This window comes from Hemitrygon akajei, chromosome 13, assembly GCF_048418815.1.
Source record: "Hemitrygon akajei chromosome 13, sHemAka1.3, whole genome shotgun sequence".
Taxonomy (NCBI): Eukaryota; Metazoa; Chordata; class Chondrichthyes; order Myliobatiformes; family Dasyatidae; genus Hemitrygon; species Hemitrygon akajei.
In genome coordinates, this window is record NC_133136.1 from 43704891 (window position 1) to 43727748 (window position 22858).

At 40.6% G+C, this 22858-nt stretch overlaps 1 long non-coding RNA gene across 1 annotated transcript in view; it reads left to right on the forward strand.

Moving 5' to 3' along the window:
* LOC140737824 (uncharacterized) overlaps window positions 1-14057 on the forward strand; it is a 32469-nt gene extending 18412 nt beyond the window's left edge. Inside the window, exons 2-3 of the long non-coding RNA XR_012101255.1 lie at window positions 6239-6395; window positions 13899-14057. This is a non-coding gene — a long non-coding RNA (uncharacterized lncRNA). The remainder of the gene's footprint in view (window positions 1-6238; window positions 6396-13898) is intronic.
* The last annotated feature ends 8801 nt before the right edge of the window (window positions 14058-22858 follow it).

The window sequence follows — 22858 nt, forward strand, 5'->3', positions numbered from 1 at the left end:
CATAAACACTACCTCATTACTTTTTATTTCTCTTTTTGCACTACTGTTTAGATGTACTTCTTATTGTAATTTACTGTTTTTATTAATGTATATTGCAATGTACTACTGCCACATAACACATTTCACGTCTTATACCAGTGATAATAAACCTGATTCTGATTCAATACCGGGATAAATAAGGTGCACATGGCTGAGGTAAATGGGAAGTGGAGCTGCAAATAACACTACAGCAAACTGTAGCCAAAAGCCAGCATTATTAGGGTTAGATTGGATTAGGAAACTAAATCTTTAGAGATTTAATCACTATGCTAAGTAGAACAGATCTGTACAGGTTTTACCTTGTAACCAGCAGGAGAAACAAAAAGCCTCGCAGAATCGCATAGAAATGTGAACAGGGACAGGCCCATGACCAGGAATGGCAATTTAATAGCCAAAACAAACTGACTAAGGACAGTGAGGTGAGATAGGAGATTCCAAAGGTAAAGGAGGTGAGGGACCTTCTTCCTTGGAGCATTTACGATTATAGCTCAGAAGCAACTGCAAAAAATAGAAGCAATTGAAAATACTGCAGCATCAGCAAACAGGAAGAGCCGTGAGGAAAGAATGAGAAAACATGATGACTATGGAGCAGTTCGTAATGCACTGGCACCAGAAGAAAATCTCCCTCGTTATACCAAGTTGAAGAGTTTGGAAAGTTATAAATACATTTTGCACCTCATACCTTGGTTCAAGATCTCACTGCAAAGGATCAAAGTGGGAGTTGATAACCTGACCAAGGATTGGAGATTTAGAGACCTGGGAGAAGCATTGAGAACATTCTTTGAAAGCAAATAACTAGTAGGTTTAGTTGTCAGAACTGCAGCCAACAAAAGCTGAGGCTGTATTTACTTTGGAATCAAAGAGTTGTGAGCAGAAGCTGTAGAGCACAGTGGCAGCAGGGATTTTGAATGGAATGGGGTCATAATAGTTGTATCAACAGAAGCAAAGCTGTTCTGGAAAATCAAGATCATAGACAAAAACATATCAGCATAACCATAAAGTGTAACCCTGATAGAATGAAAGGACCACAACAGAAGGGAGACAAAAATTGGCAACAGTTTACAGACAAAACCTTCATTACAGCAATTAAGGTAATGGAATTTTTTACCTAATGTAATTTACAAATCGCTACTAAGAAATCTGAGATACACAGTAAAAAATCACTCTCATGGAATGTTTGTCAATTTTTATTGTTTCTTCAACTCACATTTTTGATGCACACACAGCTGATATGGCTTCACATCACAGAAAATTAAAATTTGGATAATTTTGTAGGAATGTGACCTCCTGTAACACAAAGATTCCCTGTATGGTGTGCAGTGAGAGAGGGACAGAGAGCACGACTGGAAGCATAGAGAGTCATACAGCACTGAAACAGGCCCGTCAACCTACCACATCCGCGCTGCCTGTTAAAACTATTTACACCGCAATCCTGTTTACCAGCAATACATCAGTATCCTATGTCTTGCCAATTCAAGCATTTGGCTAGATGCTTAAACCTTGTGAGAATATCTTCCACTACTCCTCTTCATTCAGCGCGTTCCCGATTCTATTCACCCTTAGTGTAAAAAGAAACTTCTTCTCAGCTCTCCTCTAAACGTCCTTACATTCTCCTTAAATCCTGTCCTCTTGCCTTTGACATTCTCACCATGAGAAAAAAGATATTTGCTATCAACACTATCCCCCTTATAAATTTACCTACACCTATCAAGTCTCTCCTCCATTTGAGAGAGAAAAAAAACAGCTTATCCAGTCTTTACTTATAACTGAAATGCTCCAATCCAGCCAGCAGCTTGGTGAATCTTGCATCCTCTCTGACACAATCACATCCTTCCTATAGTGCAGAGACCAGAACTGTACACATTACTCTAGATGAGGCCAAAGTTTTATAGTGTTAACATACATTCCAGCACTCCTGCACTATTGTTAATGATGACAAGCACCCTATTTGCCTTTTCCAGCATTAACCAGCTGTGCTGATACATTTAGTGATCAGTGGACCCCACTATTCATAGCCACTCCCTTGGGTTCTATCATTTACAGTGTACAACCTCTGCTTATCTGCCTTCTCAAAATGCATCACCCTGCACTTGTCAAGATTAAATTCCATTTACCATTGCTCCACACAACTTCTTAGCTGATCTATAACATGCTGTAGTATTAGGCAACCACCCCTGTTTTTCTATCAGAGTCATACAGCATGGAAACAGATCCTTCGGCCCAGTATTTTCATATCAACTGTGTTGCCCAGTGAGCTAGTCCCATCTGGATGCATTTGGCCCATGGCTCTCAACACCTCTCCTATCCATTACTTACTTAGATGGCTTTTAAACATTGTTAATATGCCTGCCTCAACCACCAATTCCAATCCGCACCACCCTTTGTATGAAGAAGCTGCTTCTGATGTCCCTTTGAAATCTCTTGCCTGGGATCGTAAAAATATGTCCTCTTGTTTTTAGTACCAGTTCCCTGGGAAAATAAAATGTGTTGTTTCTCCTTATGTGGCTTCTCAAAATGTATCACCTCACAGTCGTTGGGATTAAATTCCATTTGCCACTGCTCTGTCATACCCTCCATCTGATACTTTTCTTGCTATCTGCAAAATAATGTGAATGGGCATATTTCCTACATGTACCACAGAAAGAATCCTATTTGGATGCGTAATAGCTTGGTATTTCAACTGCTCTGCATGTGACTGGATGAAATTGCAGAGTTGTGGGCAAAGCTCGGCACATCATGGAAACCAGCCTCTCCTCTATAGATTCTGCCTATACTTTTCACTGCATCAGAAGAGCAGCCAGCATAACCTAACACCTCACCTTCCCTGGACTTCTCTCATTGGGCAGAAGGTACAAAAGCTTGAAAGCACCTACTGTGGTGAACTACATATACCTGTCTGGACACGCCCCCCCGCTGACTGCTCCTGTGGCTCCTCCCACAGACCCCGGTATAAAGGCGATTGGGGCCTGGGCCCTGCCCTCAGTCTCCAGGATGTAGCATGGTGGTCAATTACTGCTTGTTCTTTCTTCCAGTCAATAAAAGCCAATATCTCGCCTCACGTCTCGGAGAGTTATTGATGGTGCATCACCTACCACCAGGCTGCAGAAGAGTTTAAACCCCACTGCTATAAGACTATTAAATAGTTCCCTAGTAGTATAAGTTCAACTCAGCCTCACAATCTAACTGATTATGATCTTGTACCACACTGTTTACCTGCATTGCACATTCTCTGCAGTTATACTTTATTCTACATTGTTATTCTACCTGTATGAAGAGCAGGCAGGACAAGCTTTTCACAGTGTCTGAGTATAATATTTGATGGAGGTTGATTTGAAGCATGTGAGGGCACCAGCTTGACTGAGTGAAGTGTTGAAGGTGTCAGTAAACACTTCAGTGAGCGGGTGTGCATACTCTCCGAATGCTGTTTCTGGATTTCAGTTTGGCTTTAAACACTATTGTCCCACAGATCTGATTGAACATACTCTTATTCCTCAGTCTAAATACTCTACTGTGCAACTAGGTGTTAGACTTCCTAACCAACAGGCTTCAGTCAGGTTGCACCATCACTCCTCTCTCAACCTCAACACAGGTGCCTCTCAGGGCTGTGTGCTGAGCCCATTGCTGTACACTCTGCCCACACATGACTGCTTGGCCAAACTCCTGAGGTGGAGGTGGTGAGGCTCTTCACCAACAATGATGAGACAGCCTACAGAGAGGAGGTGGAAGAGCTCAAGGCCTAGTGCCAGGCAAATAACTTCTTCCTCAATGTCAACAAGACAAAGGAGGTGCTATCAAATGCAGGAGAACTCACACCATTCTCATCCCTCTTTACATCAGCAGTGGAGACTGAGCAGTTTTGGATTCCTGGGAGTGCATATCTTGTATAACCTCTCGTGGTATGTCAACAAGAACACTCAAGATGTACCATGGAGAGCGTTCTGACAGGCTGCATCACTGTTGGTATGGGGGTGGGGGGGCTACTGCACAGGACCAAAAGAAGCTGCAGAGGGGCAGAGGGTCATAAATTTAGTCACCTCCATCTTGGGTACTAGCCTACAAAGTAGGAAATGTGTCTCAGAAAGGCAGCGTCCATTATTAAGGACCTCCAGCACCCAGGGCATGCCCTTTTCTCACTGTTACCCTCAGGTAGGAGGTACAGAAGTCTGAAGGCACACACTCAGCAATTCAGGAACAGCTTCTTCCCCTCTGCCATCTGATTCCTAAATGGACATTGAACCCGTGAATACTACCTCACTTTTTAAATATATATTATTTCTGTTTTTGCACAATTTTTAATCTATTCAGTATACGTATAGTGTAAGTGATTTATATATCTATTGTTATTATTTTTTTCTTCTATATTATGTATTGCATTGAAGCTGCTGCTAAGTAAACTTATTTCACGACACATGCCGGTGATAATAAACCTGATTCTGATTCTGATTCTGGTCTTAGAACACATCCTACACAATCAGCCAAGGTCACCAATGCCTCTACCTTCTGAGAAGGCTGAAGAGAGCCGGACTATGCACATATATACTCATGTCCTTCTACAAATGCACCACAGAAAGCATCCTAACAAGCTGAGTCATTGCATAGTATGGAAACTGCACTGTGGCAGACAGAAAGGCCCTGCAACGGGTAGTCAAAACTGCCCAAAGCGTTGCCAGCACCAGCCTAACGACCATCAAGGACGTATATACAGAAAGGTGCCGGAACAGGGCCAGTAACTTAATGAAGGGTCTCACCCACCCTGCTCAGGGACTGTTAGTCCTGTTCCCGTCGGGGAGGAGGCAATGTAGCATCCACACCATGACCTTCCGACTCAGAAACAGTTACTTTTTCCAGGAGAGAAGGCTGATCAACACCTCCACCCACTAAGCCATCCACCACCATTACCTTGTAATTTCTTGTCTGAGTCACTCCTGTGTCCATACAAACAATCTATGTATATGAACTATCTTATATATCTATATTAATTGTGTTTTTTTATTACTGTATTCTTTATTTCATTGTGGTTTGTTGCAACGCATCGGATCTGGAGTAACAATTATTTTGTTCTCCTTTAAACTAGTGTATTGGAAATGACATTAAACAATCTTGAATCTTGAATCAATTCCAATTCCAATAACATAAACATAAAATATCCCTGCACTGATCCTTATGGTATAATATAGGTCACAGGCTTGCCACTGGCTCAGAAACAGAATAGAAACAAATCACTCTTGATTCAAAGGACTATCTGAGGAGAATACAGATTTGCAAATCATCCAAATGTATTAGAAGAAACAAATCAGCAGGCGAATTTGTGACACATCTACAAATAGGGCAATCATTCCAGAGAGCTGAGATATGATATTATAAGAGATAATAATTTAAGACTGCAGAAATCTAAAGAAGTGTGAAAGTAAGAAGGACACTTACAAACCAAAAAAAGAGCATGAAAAACTTCTGGTTTAGATGTCCTTGTGATTAACTTACTGTCTCTAAAGGTTTCCTGTCCTGCTGAGAATCTCTAGCATTTTCTGTTTTTATTTTAGATTTTCAGCATTTGCGGTCTTTTGCTTCACAGTTTTGAATTAATGTTATTTACTGTGGACAAATTATAGGAATCAATCCTGAGGAATAGAAAAAACCTTCATTTAGAAAGGCATCTTTATCAGGAAATGGCCATCTCAGATTTGTTGGTTAGTGGTCATGTCTAATAAACTTCTTCGACATTTTTGTGGAAATTATGAAGGTTGAGACATTCACTCAGCTGAATTATCATGTAGTGTCTTCCTAATCAAGCTCCATAAAAAATTTGTATGTTTCAATGAATACACATCTCATTCCTCTGAATGGTAGTCAATATAGGGCAATCTGCTTGGCTGCTTATAGAGTGCTTCAATGCTAGGATTCAATCCAGTGCAAATTTGTTCCATTCTCTCTATATCTTTACTTAGGTAGACCCATGCAAAATATTCCAAGTGCAGTCCACTGGAGCCCAAAGCATTTATGATAAGATGTTTCTACTATTTTACTCTAATCCTTTTGCAACGAAGACCAATGTTCTATCTACCATCATGACTACTTGCTCTATCAGCACGTTAACTTACAGGAGTCCCTCTAATATTAACAGATTTCAGTCTCCTGCCATTTAAAGCTACTTTGCTTTGTTTTCTAGCAATGTGAATTTCTTCATATTTTCTGCTTACAGGTGGGATCCAGAGCACAGTGCTGCACGAAGACAGAGACAGAAAGAACACCACAGGAATATAGATTTGGCTGTAGAGGGAGATCTCACCAATTAATGTGATCCGAGAGCCCATTTGCACATGCAGCTTTGAAAATTGGATGTTTAAACTATCATATTTGTAAGTTCAGAGATTAGCATTTTAAACTTCTCATTTGCAAGTACGTTGACTATATGTATTAAAGAGAGCTTTGCAAATTTAAAATACAGTTGTGAATACCTTAGGATAAGCTAATGAATCTAAATATGCAACCTGGATACATTAACATTTTTCAGTTTTTAATAAGAGTAATCGTGTGATATATGTATATTTGGGTTAAATATAGCCATTATTTTAAGATTTTGGGGAGTCTGCTCCTTAAAGAACATAGAGCACTGCAGCACAGTACAGGCCCTCTGGCCCACAATGTGGTGCCAACATTTTAACCTACTCTAAGATCAGCTAACCCCTTCCTTCTAAATAGCCCTCCATTATTCTATCATCCATGAGTCTAACTAAGAGTTTCTTAAATGCCCCTAATATATATTCCTTTTAACACCACCATTGGCAGGGCATTCCATGTGTGTAAAGAAATTGCCTCTGTCTTCCCCCTACACTTTCCTCCAATTACCTTAAAATTATATCCCCCTGGTATTAGCCATTTCTGCTCTGGGAAAAATAAATAGTTTTAGAGAAACTGTCTGGCCCATGGTTAGCCCTTGTATTTGAACTGCTTTGTGACTCAGCTGAATATTGACTGCCACAAATGAAGATGGTGTTTGCTTGTCTTCCAAGTGCATGAAGAAGTGAGGCTGATACTCAGCTCTGGAGTACAGCTGTGTAGAACCCACAATTCACCATAGAGAGTGCTGAGATAGATTAGTCATAAAAGATCTGAAAAACCAGTGAAATAATATGTTTGGAAACAGAACAGATCAGTGTCGGTATTACAAAAGGACAGAGAGTTGAGGTCAGGGAAGGGCCCCACTGCAAACTATGAGGCGCCAGAGCTAAGGACAACAAAGAGGTAGTTGCAGGCTGAGGAGCAGCTATGGGATTGCTTCTGTTGCTGGACAGGGCTGTGTACAAGGACTCATCAGAGGATCTGAATGAATGCATGATTGTCACGGACTTTATAAAAACAGTCATTGACAAGTGTGTCCCCACAAAATCATTCAGTCTTCCCCAACCAGAAGCCCTGAATGAACCATGGGATCTGCAAATGGCTGAGGTCCAGATCAGTGGCATTCAGATCTGGCAACCAATTAAGATACAAGAGGTCCAGGTACGATCTCTGGAAAGCCATCTCATATACAACACAGTGATTCTAGACCAAACTTGATTCAACAAGGCTTTGCTCCCAGATAAGCTCAGTGCTTTCTATGCCACTTAGACTGTCAAAACATGGAGAAAACTTCACAAACTTCCACAGCCTTCAATGATTTTAGTCTCTGCGCCTGATATGAGAGCATCCTTCAGGAGGATGAACCCATGGATGGCATCTGGCACAGATGGGGTCCCTGGCTGAATACTAAAGACCTGTGCTGATCAACTGGCTGGAGTGTTCACTGAAACCTTTAACCTCTTGCTTTGGCAGTCTGAGATACCCACCTGCTTCAAGCAGGCTTCTATTACAGTGGTGCCGAAGAAGAATGTGGTAACCTGAATGACTATCCACTGTGATGAAGTGCTTTGAGAGGTTGAAACATATCAACTCCTTCCTGAGAAGTGATTTGGGTCCACTCCAGTTTCCCTACCAGAGCAATAGGACCAAAGCAGATCTCATAAACAAGAGAAAGTCTGCAGGTGCTGGAAACCCAAGCAACACACACAAAATGCAGGAGGAACTCAGTCTCCCAATCTACGTCGGGTCTCCCGATATACAGGAGGGCACACCGGGAGCACTACCAATATACAGGTGGCCACACTGAGAGCTTCCAGTGGCTATCTACGCGCTGTGCGCCAGAACAAGCAGGATCTCCCACTGGCCACCCATTTTAATTCCACTTCCCATTCTCATTCTGAACTCTCCACCACTCATGATAAGACCACATTTAAGTTGGAGGAACAACACCTTATATTCCAGTTGGGGAGCCTCCAACCCGATGGCATGAATATCAATTTCTCAAACTTCCAGTAATGCCTTCACTGCCCCCCATCTCACCATTTCCCATCCCCTTTTCCCTTTCTCGTGTTATCTCCTTGCCCGCTCATCCCCACCCTCTGGTGCTCCTAAACCCACCCCCCCTTTTTTCTTTCTTCCATGGCCTTCTGTCTCTTTCACCAATCAACTTCCTAGCTCTTTGCTTCATCCCTCGCCTTCCAAGATTCACCTATCACCTGGTGTTTCTCTCTCTCCCTTCCCCCACCTTTCAAATCTGCTCCTCCAGTCCTCATGAAGGGTTTTGGCCCGAAACATCGACTGTACTTTTTACCGTAGATGATGCCTGGCTCACAGCAGATGTCATTTCATTGACTTGTCACTCAACCCTGAATCATCTAGAAAGTGAAGATGCATACATCAGGATGCTCTTCATCAACTACAGCTCGGCATTCAATACTAACATTCACTCAAAACTAATCAATACCTTGACCCCAACACCTCCTTGTGCAATTGGATCCTCAACAATTTCCTCACTTGCAGACATCAGATAGTTCAGATTTGCAAAAGCATCTCCTCCATAATTTCCATCAGCTCAGGTACACTACAAGGCTGTGTGTTTAGCCCCCTGCTCTGCTCACTTTACACGTATGATTGTGAGGCTAAACACAGCTCCAATGCCATATTTCAGTTTGTTGACGGTACTACTGTCATTGACCAAATCAAAGCTAGTGAGGGAGCTTGAAAATCTGGCTGAGTGGTACCACAACACAATCTCTCACTCAATGTCAGCAAGACCAAGGAGCTTATTATTGACTTCACTGGGCGAAAAACAGAGGTCCATGAGCCAGTCCTCATCGGTGGATCAGAGGTGGAGAGGGTCAGCAACTTTAAATTCCTCGGTGTTATCATTCAGAGGATCTGCCCTGGATCTAGGCTGTAAATGTCACTAAGTAAAAAGCACAGCAGTGCTTCTACTTCCTTAGGAGTTTGCAAAGATTCACCATGGTGGAGAGCATATTGACCGATTGCATCACAACCTGGTATGGAAACACCAATGCCCTTGAATAGAAAAGCCTACAAAAATTTGTGGATACTGCCCAAACTATTACTGGTAAAGCCCTCCCCACATCTACAGGGAGTGCTATCATAGGAAAGCAACCTCCGTCATCAAGGACCCCCACCATCCAGGCCATGACCTCTTCCCACTGCTGCCATCAGGAAGAAGGTACAGGAGCCTCAGCATCCACACCACTACATGTGCTACAGCATGCTCTCTTCTTGCTGCTGTGATCAGGAATGGATATTACGCCTCAAACATCAGGCTTTTGAACCAGAGGGGATAACTTCATTCAACTTCGCTCTCCTCGTTCATTGTTTCTGCAACCTATGGACTCAATTTCAAGGACTTTTCATCTCACGTTCTTGACATTTACTGCTCATTTATTTATTAATTATTATTATTATTATTATTTTCTTTCTTTTGTAATTGCACAGTTTGTTGTCTTTTGCACATTGGCTATTTGTCTGGGTGTGGTCTTTCATTGATTTCATTGTGTTTCTTGGATTTACAGTGTATGCCCACAAGAAAGTGAATCTCGGGGTTGTATATGGTAACATATATGTATTTTGATACCTTTACTTTGAACCTTTGAACTTTGAAGCTATGGGTAAATTTAACATGCATCCAGTGCTTGAAGTGTGCTTGAATTGTCTATTAATCAAAGGAACATAGTAGTAATATATAAACAATTCATGAATAGTTAAATTACCAGTAGCCATTCTCCAATAGGCTGTTACAATCTTTTCCTTCTTTTAGAAAGAAAGATTTAGCAGTGCCTTCATGACAAGAATTTTGATTATTTCGTGCACGTCAACCTATCTGAACATTGATCAAGCAACAGCAAGATATTCCTAATAATCCTTCTGATGAGGCGTCGCTATCCGGAAACGTTGACTCTGTTTCTCTTCCCACAATGTAGCCTGACTGGCTGAATATTCACAGTACTTTTTGCTTGTGGTTTTAGGTTCCAGTATCTGCAGTTTTTTTGGTTTGATTTTGCAAATGTGCCAATTATGCTCTCATCTTACAAAACTGAGACTTCAAGAGTACCTGAACAATATGCTCCAACAGGAATATGAAAGGTATCATAGGACTTTCAAACTGGCACATTCCATCTCCTAAAAAAGATAAAAATTCTTGTTGAAGAATATAATTTCTTTAAATGTGTAAGTTGAAGTAAACATTATTCATATCATACATTTATTGAAGGGCAGCATAAATTTTGCATCTTTATTGGAGCTTGTTATATTGAAGCATCAGCAAACCACAAAAAGGCATCAGTAGCCTTAACTAGTCTCGGTTAGACAGAATTGCTGCCTCGGTGCTAACCAGATAATTGCCACTGAACTGAATAAATCTACATTGTGCAATTATCTTCTTATTGGCAACCCTGTAATGTTATGGAAGTGACAGTTGGAGGTTTAATTGACTTCAGAGACTTCAGCAGCAAATCTTAAACAGTTTCTTTCCAGCTTTCACATATGGCTTGGTAACATATTAAGTCTACCATCACTTCAATAAGATGCAACACACTCTGTTTTTGTGGCCTGTGTTCAGAAGGTGGGAAAATTGTATTATGTCAATAGGGTGCAGGTTGAGCAAAGCTGTTGGCTGAAAGTGCACACGGTAACTATTGGCTACCTCCTGTATCTACTAAAGTGGCCACAGAGTGCGTGTTCATGGTCTTCTGCTGCTGTAACCCATCCACTTCGAGGTTCGACATGTCATGCATTCAAAAATACTCTTCTGCACATCACTGCTGTAACGTGTGGTTATTTGAGTTACTGTCACCTTTCCGTCAGCTTGAACCAGTCTGGCCATTCCCCGCTGACCTCTCTCATTAACAAGGCATTTTTGCCCACAGACCTGCCATTCACTGGGTGTTTTTATTCCACACTATTCTCTGTAAACTGTAAAGACTGATATATGTGAAACTCGCAGGAGATCAGCAGTTTCTGAGATACTCAAACCACCCTGTCTGGCACCAACAATCATTCCACAATAAAAGTCACAGATCACATTTCTTTCCCATTCCGATTATCTGAACTTGACCACGTCTGCATGATTTTATGCAGGGAGTTGGTGCCCCATGATTGGCTGATCAGACATTTGCATTAATGACGAGGTGTATAGGTGTACCTAATAAAGGGGCCACTGAGTGTACGATTGCAAACGGTGATTGCAGCCATATCAGCAGCACAAAGTGGGGAAGCTAATTGCAATGCAGGAGAAAGATCCTATGAACCGACTGAAATTGACAGGTGCATGGAAAATTCTGCTCTTCAACAATTAGGAGAATTACGACTCCACACCACTGAGTTTCTACTTTTTCCCTGTACATTTCAGCACTTCCCAGTTCCAACACGATCTCCAGCACACATGTACAAAGCAAGCACCACAACACAAGCTCACCATACTCTCTTGGCACATGGTGCACATTGCTGTTTGCCACATCCACAACTAGTAGTGAGATTAAGCAAAATACCTCAAAGTTCAATGTAAGTTTATTATCAAAGTACATATATGTCACCATATACAACCCTGAGATTCATTTCCTTGCAGGCATACTCAATAAATCCATAATAGATTAATAAACATAATCAAATCAATGAAAGGCCACACCAACTTGGGCGTTCAACCAGTGTGCAAAAGACACAAACTGTGCAAAAACAAAAAGAATGAAATAATAATAATAAATAAACAATAAATACCAAGAACATGAGATGAAGAGTAATTGAAAGTGAGTCCATAGGTTGTGGGAACATTTCCGTGATGGGGCAAGTGAAATATTACCTCTCTTGCTTTTCGGATAAGGATTGTACATCTGGAGACCAAGGACCTCCACACCTTGAGAGAAGATGATAAATGCAGTGAACTGATTGACAGAGAAAATGTGGCACTTGGCCGCAAATCTTTGGATAGTGGCAGTAAAGGGCAAAACAAGAAACCAGTACTGAAGATACTCTGACTATTTCAGGACACAAGTGATGCACCATCAATAACTCTCTGAGACGGGAGGCGAGATATTGGCTTTTATTGGCTGGAAGAAAGAACAAGCAGCAATTGACCACCATGCTACATCCTGGAGACTGAGGGCAGGACTCAGGCCCCAATCGCCTTTATACCGGGGTCTGTGGGAGGAGCCACAGTCAGTGGGAGGAGCCACTGGAGCAGCCAGCGGGGGGCACGTCCAGACAGGTATATGTAGTTCACCACAACAAGAAAGAAATGATAGGCAGGATGCTGAATGGAAAAATCGAGAAGGTTTATTGATTGAATGTAGTATAGATAGTATAAAGGCTCCAGAGAGATTGGATAAAGAAAATGAACTTGGTTCAAGGCATGTAAAAACCATTTGTGATTTTGATTAGGGTCATTTTAGTTCTGAGACAAAACAGAAGGGTTGCTGTTTTTTTTTAGAACAGCAATGGTGCTTTGAAAGAATAGATGGCAGTACTTAGAACTCATGCCAGTTTACATTGCTAACATTTGCAGGCCTGTAAAGGGATTTGTAATTGCATTTGCTTGGATGAGCATATGTACCAAGTGTTGGGATTAGGTTAAATAGATCTTTTTGACCAAAACAGTTACGATGGGCCAAGTGTCATAAATACTATGTGATTCTCTGGTCCTTCAAATATTTTACACGTGAAATGACTGTCTTACCAACGTGCATGTCTGAATTGAATACAAGTGAGTTAATTCTTAAGTTATGGAAACAGCCCGAAGTCATGTCAGTGCTTACATAATGTAACTTCTGTCTCCACATAGTATTTTTATGGAGTTTCCACCTGTTGTAGTTTTAAGCTTTCAGACCCATGCAAGGAGAAAATCTGAAGTTCAGGAATATGATCTAAGATTAGACTGATATGAGCATAATCCTGACTACTGTAGAGCCATTAATCAACCGCTTTGTTAGATTTTACTTCGAGAACCCACAAAATATACTTGGGAAGCTTTTATGCACCTCCTTTTTGACAAATCACTTCTCAATAATGTGACATGTTAAAGAGAATGGATTAAAGTCATGTGATTATATTTAAAATGTAAGTCTTGTTTCTAAACCACTCTGTCTCTATGTTATAGTTGACATTAAATAGGCTACGTACTTCATGTTTGAATTATTTTCCAATGTTTAGATTAAGGTTCTGTTTTATTCTGATCCACTCACGTCTCTCATGCACAACTTTCTTTCCAAACACCCCCCTCCCCCCCTTTGAGCTCTTTCTTTCTCCTCCCCCACCTGGCTTATCTGCCTTTCACCCACACTCTCAACCCATTGGCTCTCTTATCATCTCCCTCTACTCTCTTTTATCTGGTTCCACTTATTACCTTCCTTTTTGATTGGGTTCCATAATCAGAAGCTCTTTGCTGTCTCCATTTATCAGCTCCCAGACTTCCCTCCCACACCTGGTTCCATCTGCCCACCAAATGGCCTTTGCAATCTGGTTCTCCTATTGGTGCTGCTTTTGCTTGCCAGAAAACAAACTGGATTGCCTTCGTGTGTGGCTGACCCAGCATGAGACAGACTGATTTGCCTTCATCTGCATCCGACCAGCGCGAGACGAGGAACTGCTGTGTGCTTGTTCTTGCAGAAACATGGCTCCAGGATAACGTCCCGTGCACCATCAATCTTCAGGCCATGTCACTCTTGGACTTGGGCTAATATTATTTTGTGACTGTACAGTATGTTCTATTGTAACTATATGTGCTATGAAAGACTGTATGTCCTGCGTTTTGTACCTCAGCCCCAGAGGAACAATGATGTATTTTGCAGTATTGGTTGAATGACAATTAAACTTGAATTTGAACTTGAATCTTTCCTCACATGGATCCACCTATTGCTTGCCATCTCTGGTCTCAGTCCTCCCCATCACACATCTCCCAATTAAAATCTCAGTCCTGAGGCAGGGTCTTGTCATGAACTGTTGGCTACCCCTCTGCTTCCACAGATGCTGCCAGGCCTACTTAGTTCCTTCAGCAGCTTGTTTTTTCTTGGTTCCAAATTCCAGTACTTGCAGTGTCTCTGGATTACTCCTTGTTCAAAGCTCTTAGGTTAAATTAATCTCCTTTCATAGCGTTTGCACAAACATCGTACTTATAAATTTACATTGTGTCTCCATAGTTCTTGCCAATTGGAGTTAATGTGGCAGATAGAGAGAATGCCAGGGCATTTCTGGGGCTGATTTCTCACTGGGAACCAATCAGCATATAGTTCAGAACAAAACATTGCTGATTTGTACTTATTGTGGGAAGAGAGAGAAACATTAATACAAGTAAATTGTATTTCAAGTGATAGAATTCATGATTAGATTGGTGCACATAATCTCCACTGCTCTTCCCAACAATGCAATAATCAAACAATGTTAGCCAGTTTTCTGCTTCATTTTCCCTAATCCACTTATCATGCAGCTTTTGTGAATTAGATTGCTTATTTGGCTTCAAATTGGGACAAGTTCATACCAAACATGTTGCACAGATGTCTGAGGCGAAAAACTGCAACCAGTATTTGTTTGCAGTGTTTATTTGACTGACTGAGCCCTCAAGGTTTTACAAATTACACTTGAACTTAGCTGTAAAAATATGGCAGATGTATGGCTAAGTTATTCATCCAAATACATGGGAGATATCAACAAATCCTAATTTAGATTTTGATTATTAGCCTAATGTTTGGGAGATAAAATACACAGAAACTGGCAACTTGACAAAAATTTTGCAGACCTACCCTACAGAGTCATAGAGCACTACAGTACATAACTAGGCCCTTAAGCCCATCGAGTTTGTGCCAAAATGTTACTATACTTCAATTTCTCGAATGACATGTCAGTCCATGGCCTCCTGTACTACCGCAATGAGACAACACATGTTGGAGGAGTAACACCTTTTATTCCGTCTGGGTATCCTCCAACCTGATGGCATAACATTGATTTCTCAAACTTCCGGTAATGGTGCCCCCACCCCCCACTCACTATCCCCAATTCCCATTTCCCTCTCTCACTTAATCTCCTTACCTGCCCATCACCTCTCCCTGGTGCTCATCCCCCTTCCCTTTCTTTCATGGCCTTCTATCCTCTCCTATCAAATTCCCTCTTCTCCATCCCTTTATCTCTTTAACCAATTGACTTTTCAGCTCTTTACTTCACTCTTCTCCCTCTCCCGGTTTCAACAATCATTGTGACGTGTGGCACAGCACTAGTCAAAGGCTTCCAGTCAGAGGGGCAATCTACTATCACCATCTGGCTTCTCCCACAAAGCCAATGCCAAGTGCAAGTTTTTTTGTCATCTGACTGTACGTACTGTATATACAACCAAATGAAGCAACGTTCCTCCTGACCAAAACATATATCACACACAGGACATAAAACAAGATATTACCACAAACAAGTCAACTTCAATTTACTACCTCATCCTGAATCCCAAGTGATGAACTTTTTTAACCAGCCTTCCGTGTGGGACCTTGTCAAAGGCTTTGCTAAAGTTCATCCACCACCTTGCCTTCATCAGTGTCCCTGGTAACCTCCTCCAAAAACTCTATAAGATTGATTAGTCATGACCTGTCATGTTGACTATCCCGATATATCCAAATACGGTCTTTATATATCCAGTCCCTTGGAATACCTTCCAATATTTTACTACTATTGACATCATGCTCACCAGCCTATAATTTCCTAGCTTATTCTTAGAGTCTTTCTTCAGCAACAGAACAACATTGGCAATCCTCTGGCACCTAACCCATAGCTAAGGACATTTTAAATATCTCTGCTAGGTTATAATTAAATATTGTGTACAAATACAAATGTCCGAGATACCACAAAGAAAGCATTAACTTTAGTGGATTGTGTGTGCATGGACTAATTCTGACTCGGATTATCAGTTCTCCCTCCCAAACCTCAACATTGTTTCTAGACATTACTCATGAAATTCTGTTGCTTACTGCAATTCTTCCAATCTTACCAGTCTAGACTTGACAACAAACAAGCAACATTACTTCTAGCAGAAACATTTTTTCTGAATAGCTACATCATTTTTGTCAATAAACTATCAGAATCTCTGATATTAATGTTATTCAATTACATTGCAAATAATAACAAGTATTCACAATCTATACTCAATCATGAGCATTTTTTTGTAATTTATATACACTTTAGATCATCTCTGACTGAAAATCCCTTCTGGTACACTTCAGGTGAATGAGAACAGTTGACTGATGGGCCATGGTGATATAAAATCCTTTACTTATTTTACTAATTTGCTTAATTTGGTTTTAGCCAACAACTCTTGTAAATGATGATTAATATAAATGACCAATATCATGCTGAAGAATTTGAGAAGATTAAATCTACCATTAATCTGCATTAATTAAAGGTCCACCATATATGTATGATTTGCAAAAAATTATTTTCATGATTAACAAATAGGAGTATGGAATAGCTTACATCTTGGTCATGCTGTCTTCTCACTGCTGCCATCAGGATGAAGGTACAGGAGGCACAGGACCCACACTGTCAGGTTCAGGAACAATTATTACCCTTCAGCTATCAGTCTGTTGAACCAGAGGGGATAACTTCACTCAACTTCATTCACTCTATCACTAATAAAGGTTTATGGAAGTATATTGGTGCAGCTCTTAATTTCAAAATGATTGCCACCAAAAAGGCAAGTTATTGTCAGATTAGAAACTATGGTGAAGACATATTTCACAGTGGTTCCTATACTGTATTATGGATAAATAGTTGAAGAAAGAAAAGATGGCCAGAAGAGGAGTGGGGACTAGGTTAAAGCAAATAGCTCTTTCACCACACATGCACTGTCTAAATGCTGTAAGATTCCAGAATTCATCACAGTATGGGTATAAGCAAGTGGCAAAGAATAGCCATTGACATCAGTGAAAAGGAAAATTGAACAAGGTTCTTAAATGATGGAGTATCTACTGGGTACATCTTGCAACAGTACTAACATTTAGCTTTTACAATTTGTTGGGTGCTTTCTCACTTGGATCAAGAAGTAACAAGCTGATGCAGGTTATAAATAGCCAAACACACTGAAAGCTATTTATGAAGCAGAGGCTGAATGCTTGAAGTTGGGTAATGGTTGTTCGTTCTGCAGAACAGCAGGAGTTCTCTGAGACAGAAGTAGGAAGAGGGAATTCTTAAGTGGGTCTTATTGTTGGATCTTCAGTGCTACAACCAGAATGTTAACACAGTTTGTGTTATCATGAGGAACCATCTACCCTTTCAGAGACTTTCTGAATTTTGTGCATTTCAATGAGATCATCCTTCTTGCTTCAAAGCTGGAGTTTAGTTCCAGTCTTTTATCTTTCCTCAGACAACAATCTTGCCTTCCAACAAATCATCTAATTGATCGCAAAGACATAATTTTTTTTTAAAAAGAAGTATTTTCATTTATATACTTAATTCATTTTGTTGGTATTTCGCAAATGAGCCCTGGTCTTTTTCAAACAAATATAAAACCCAGATTTTTATTTTTTTCAAACTTTCTGATGAGATTTAAATTGTGAAAATACTGTGTGAGGTTGATTTTTCACATCATGACTATTCTTTCTTTGCTTTGCCTGAATGCATTTCACTAACTCTGACTCCCACACATAGCCATTAAAAAGCCGTGGTTTGTGAACAGAATTCTTTTCATAGCCGTCAAAAACTTGCATATACGTAAATTCTTGTAAATAAGGTCCCCAAATACAGCAAGTGTAATGTTCTCAAGCAACCCTTTCAGAACTGACATGGTGGATGACTTGTAATATGCAAATCATTCTCTATATAGTAATCTTTTTGTTACCCAACCCATTGCTACACATTACATCATTGGCATTTCCTGTGGCTTCAACAGGAACTTAGGAAGCAAACATTGTTAGAATTTTCAGGATGGTAAATGCTGGAAGTGTATAGTTACGTGTTGTAACACACACAAAATGTTCCAAGAACTTAGCAGGTCGGGCTGCATCTATAGAGTGGAATGAACAGTCGATATTTAGGCCAAGACCCTTCATCAGTACTGGAAAAGGAGAGGGCAGAGGCCATCATAAAAAGATGGGAGAAAGGGAAGGAGCACAAACTGGCAGCTGATAGGTGAGACCAAGTGAGGGGGAAGGAGGGGCAGATGAAGTGAGAAGCTGGAGGGGACAGGTGAAAGAGGTAAAGGACTGAAGAAGAAGGAATCTAATTGAGGACAATGGACCATAGAAGAAAGGGAAGGAGACGAGGAAGCAGAGGTAATGCGCAGGTGAGGAGAATAGAAGGAGTGACAAGAAACCCAGAATGGGGAATGAATAAAGAGAGAAGGGTGGAGGGGGCAGATGAATGGAAGTTGGAGAAGCCAATGTTTATGCCATCAGGTTGGAGGCTGCCCAGTCAGAATATGATGTGCTGCTCCACCAATCTGAGTTTGGCCTCATCATGGTAGTGTTACTCCTTTTGTTTGAGCTGTGCAGTAGCTGTGGTCTGTGAATACAAATACTCAGTTTCATTCACTTGGTGCTGCCATTGCTACAAGCATTGCTTCTGCACTAGCCACCGAGCCGTGGCGCACAGGACTGCTTTGTGAAACTGGCCACACTGTCAGACTCTTGATTGGTCTTCTCCCTCTTGTGATTTCAATGCTACCGAGTTTCAGGCAGAGCCTCAAATAAATTTCTGAGAAAATCTTCAATGGAAAGGCACGTGCTCTTACAGATTTGTCTGTAATGTTGCACAGAGAAGAGTCGGTATCTGGAACTCTATCCTCAAAGAATAAATGCTTGATGCTCTTAAGATTACATGGGTTTTTTTTTGTTAAACTAAGGGATTAAGAAACAAACGCAGAGATGTAGAGATCAAATAGACAACTAATTTCATCAGTGGTGACCATGAAACTATCAAGCTGTAGTAAATACCAATTATTCATTAACATAATTCAGGTAAAGAAATCTCCTCCTAATCTGGATTATAAGTAGTTCCCTATTAACCCTTTTCCAGAAGGATCCTTGTTGGAAGTAAGGTGTATTGCAGTGGAGAAGATTGAGAAGAAGATTGGTGTAATGATGTAGTAGTACCAATCTGTCCTCTGAAATTATCCAACCATTTGTTACCATTCTGCGTCTGCTACACAATATCACTTTACCCTTGGGAATGCATCATCTGCAGTCTCTTCTGTCTTCTTTTCATTTTTGATCGAAGGAGGTGGGCTTTATATTAAACATCCACTTTCAACCTTCACCCAATAATAATGATCAGTGACAAGATTATGGAAAATGTGATCAACTTCCAAACCTCAGGAGGCACTCAAGTAACACAGAAATGATCATATCCACTTCTGCCATAAGTGCACCAGCACAGTCTTCAGAAAGAGTTTGAAGACTAAGACCTCAAACCTGGTTCCAAGTTTGTGAATTGCTGTGCAGAGGTGAATCCACTCTATGCTTAGAAAACATGGACAACCTACAATACGCAGATCAAGCCACTGTAAAAATATCACCAGTGCTATTCTGCAAAAATCCTCCAAATACACTGGCACATGAAGCAAACCAGCATCTGCCCTAGGCCAGTGGCTCCAGGACTAAGGCTCTGAATCCATTCAACCAGCTCCAACGGGTGAGCCATATCATTAGGGTGCTTCCTGAATGAGCAGCAAGAGATGTCCAAGAAGGCAGAGAAATTGCTTCAAAAGTTCTCAAAGTCTGTGAAAAATAAAATATCTAATTTTCACAAAGATCATTAACCCATTACTACTTAGAACAGAGAATCCAGGAAGGTAATGAGCACAAGAGGGGTAGGAGGAGACCAAGTCCAAATAACAGGACCGTAAAACATCCCACTGACTCAATCCAACATCACTCCCTGTCCCAACTGTGAATCCCATATGGAACTTATTGCTGTCTCAGGCCTGCTGAGCTGGTGTGAGACAAGTTATTTCCAGTCTCACTTTGTGGTACTGATTGATTTCTTTAATCAGTTAAGGCATTGATTTGTACATTCTGCATTACATAATGGCAATGCAAATTGTTGGCGTCTGTACATGTATGACTGTTGAAGAGAAGAAATTATCACAGGTTCTCTGAAATAGATCATTGCCTTCCTCTCAGTTTTTTCTTTAACTTACTGGTGAATTGCAAGAAAATTTTAACAGTTTTTATTCCCAGAAATAATTGATAACTTTGAAATTGTTGCATTTCAAATGGACAAGGCTTTTGTCTTTTAGGTATTATGTGAATGTGTGTTTAAGTGTCAGCATTTTAAATGATGGAATCTTTATTTCCCATTATAGTTCCGTCAAACAGCACAGAAATAGACTCACCATGCCAACCAAAATTCACACATTTACACTAAACTCAAATGATTTTTGACTTCATAATTAGGAAAGTATCTCCAACCATTGGGAGATAGATGATGGGTTCACTGAAACAACTCTCCAAAGGAGCCGTTTATCTGAACCTTGCTGTTTAAGGGTTAATGCTCTTTTCAATGCAGTAATTTTGAAATTATTGAATTTCATTAGGATAGCGCTATTGCCTTTTATAAAATATAAGTGGCTATTTGTTTTAAATGTAGATATTTTAACTGATGGTATCTGTCACCCATTCACAAAAAGAAACATTGGGTTAAACAGATCAGAAACAGCAAACTCCCCCAACCATCAAGCACCCATCTTCATTGAACCCAATTTTCCTCTTCACCGTCACACCTGGCGGCAACTTTGAAAACTACAATTAAATCTCCTCCTGCCATTCTTTGCATGTTACAGATAATAATTTAGTAAACAAAGATGTATCCTCTGTTCCCCTCTAGCTTTTTGGTCAATTACTACTACCATAGTGTGTGCTGGTGTATTTACCTGAAATTGTAGTCAGAGTTCTGAACAATTGCTCCAGTGACATGAGCTCAACATGGCATATGGGGAATCTAAATTCAAGCAATTAAACAAATCCAGCATTTAGTGAAAGAGCTTGTGACAGACAGTAACCATGTGACTGGTGATTGTTAAAGAAATATTGTTCAAAAAAGGCAGTCCGTCACCTTGGTTGGTTTTAAGTTTTGTGCTGGCTATTTGAAGACCATTAAGCACTACTTTAAATATCTGATAGTTTTAACTGAAATTTTGTTAAAACACAACAAATTAATTAATTAATTAATTTGCATATGTAATGCTCTGGTTCATATTCTTACTGTTATGCTGTATGTATTTCATTTTGGCAGTTCTGTAAGAGCAGTCTGTTCTGTTTTCATGCTTGTTTGCGTTATTGTTGAAGATAAGAGAGAGGAGAATTGTGTGCCATCCAATTAGGATGGTCCAGTTAAGGGAAGTTTCCCTGGTGAGGGACACTAAGGTTAGGCTTGGGGCTTTTGGTTCGAGAGGAGATGAAGAGCGAACATGCTGGGGAGAACCGGTCATAGCATACAATCCGGTGGGAGACCCGTTTGTTTGAGATAGATTGCGAGCGACGTTCGGAAGGTGATGTGTGCTTTCACGTAGACCGAGGGCCCAGCGTGTGAGTGACACAGAAGTTCAAGAAGAGCTCCAACTTGTGCATATTTGACTGTTTAATCAGAATTGGCCCTTTTCTTTTTGTAATTCTTTAGTTATGATTCATAAATATAATTCCTTTAATAATATGCAGTGTACTGTCTGTTATTTTGTGGCATTAATTCATAACAGGGTAGCAAATGACACAGAATTCACACAAACCAGGGTTTGGGGTGGGATCAAGCGTGCCTCAATCTCACGAGTTTGACGGGGCCAGACGTTGTCTTCCATAGACTTACGCAACCAAGGAAACCAAGTGTTTCACATAGAAAACAGCTTAATGAATAAATTATTTAAACTATCAAGATAAATGGTAGTGTAGTGGCTAGCACAACACCTTACAGCACAGGAGACTTGGGTTCAATTCCTGCCACTTCCTGTAAGGAGTTTGCATATTCCCCCTGTGACCGTGTGGGTTTCCTCTGGGAGCTCTGGTTTCCTCCCACAGTCCAAAGACGTACTGGTTGATGGGTTAATTGGTCATTGTAAATTATTCCGTGATTCAGCTAGGATTAAATTGGGGGCCGCTGGGCAGCATGGCTCAAAGTGCTGGAAGGGTCTATTCTGCAAATATAAATATAAACAAATAAATATAAGAAACCATTCACACTTAGCTTTTCAATTGAAGTCAGAGCATACCCCAGGAATCAGCCTGGTGAACCTTTGCTCTACTCAATTAATGGAAAGAATATCCTTTCATATGTAAGTATACACATTACCAAGGCACTATATAATTGTAGCAAGACATTCTTGTTATTGAAATCGAATCCTCCTGCTGTGAAAGGCCTAATAGTTTGGCTTTTAAACTGCTTGCTGCACCTGTTTGTTTTCAATGATTTGTACAATACCCAGGTCCCGCTGTACATCAGAGTGCCTCAGCCAATCACTATTGAAATAATGCCCTTCCTTTCTTTTTCCCAA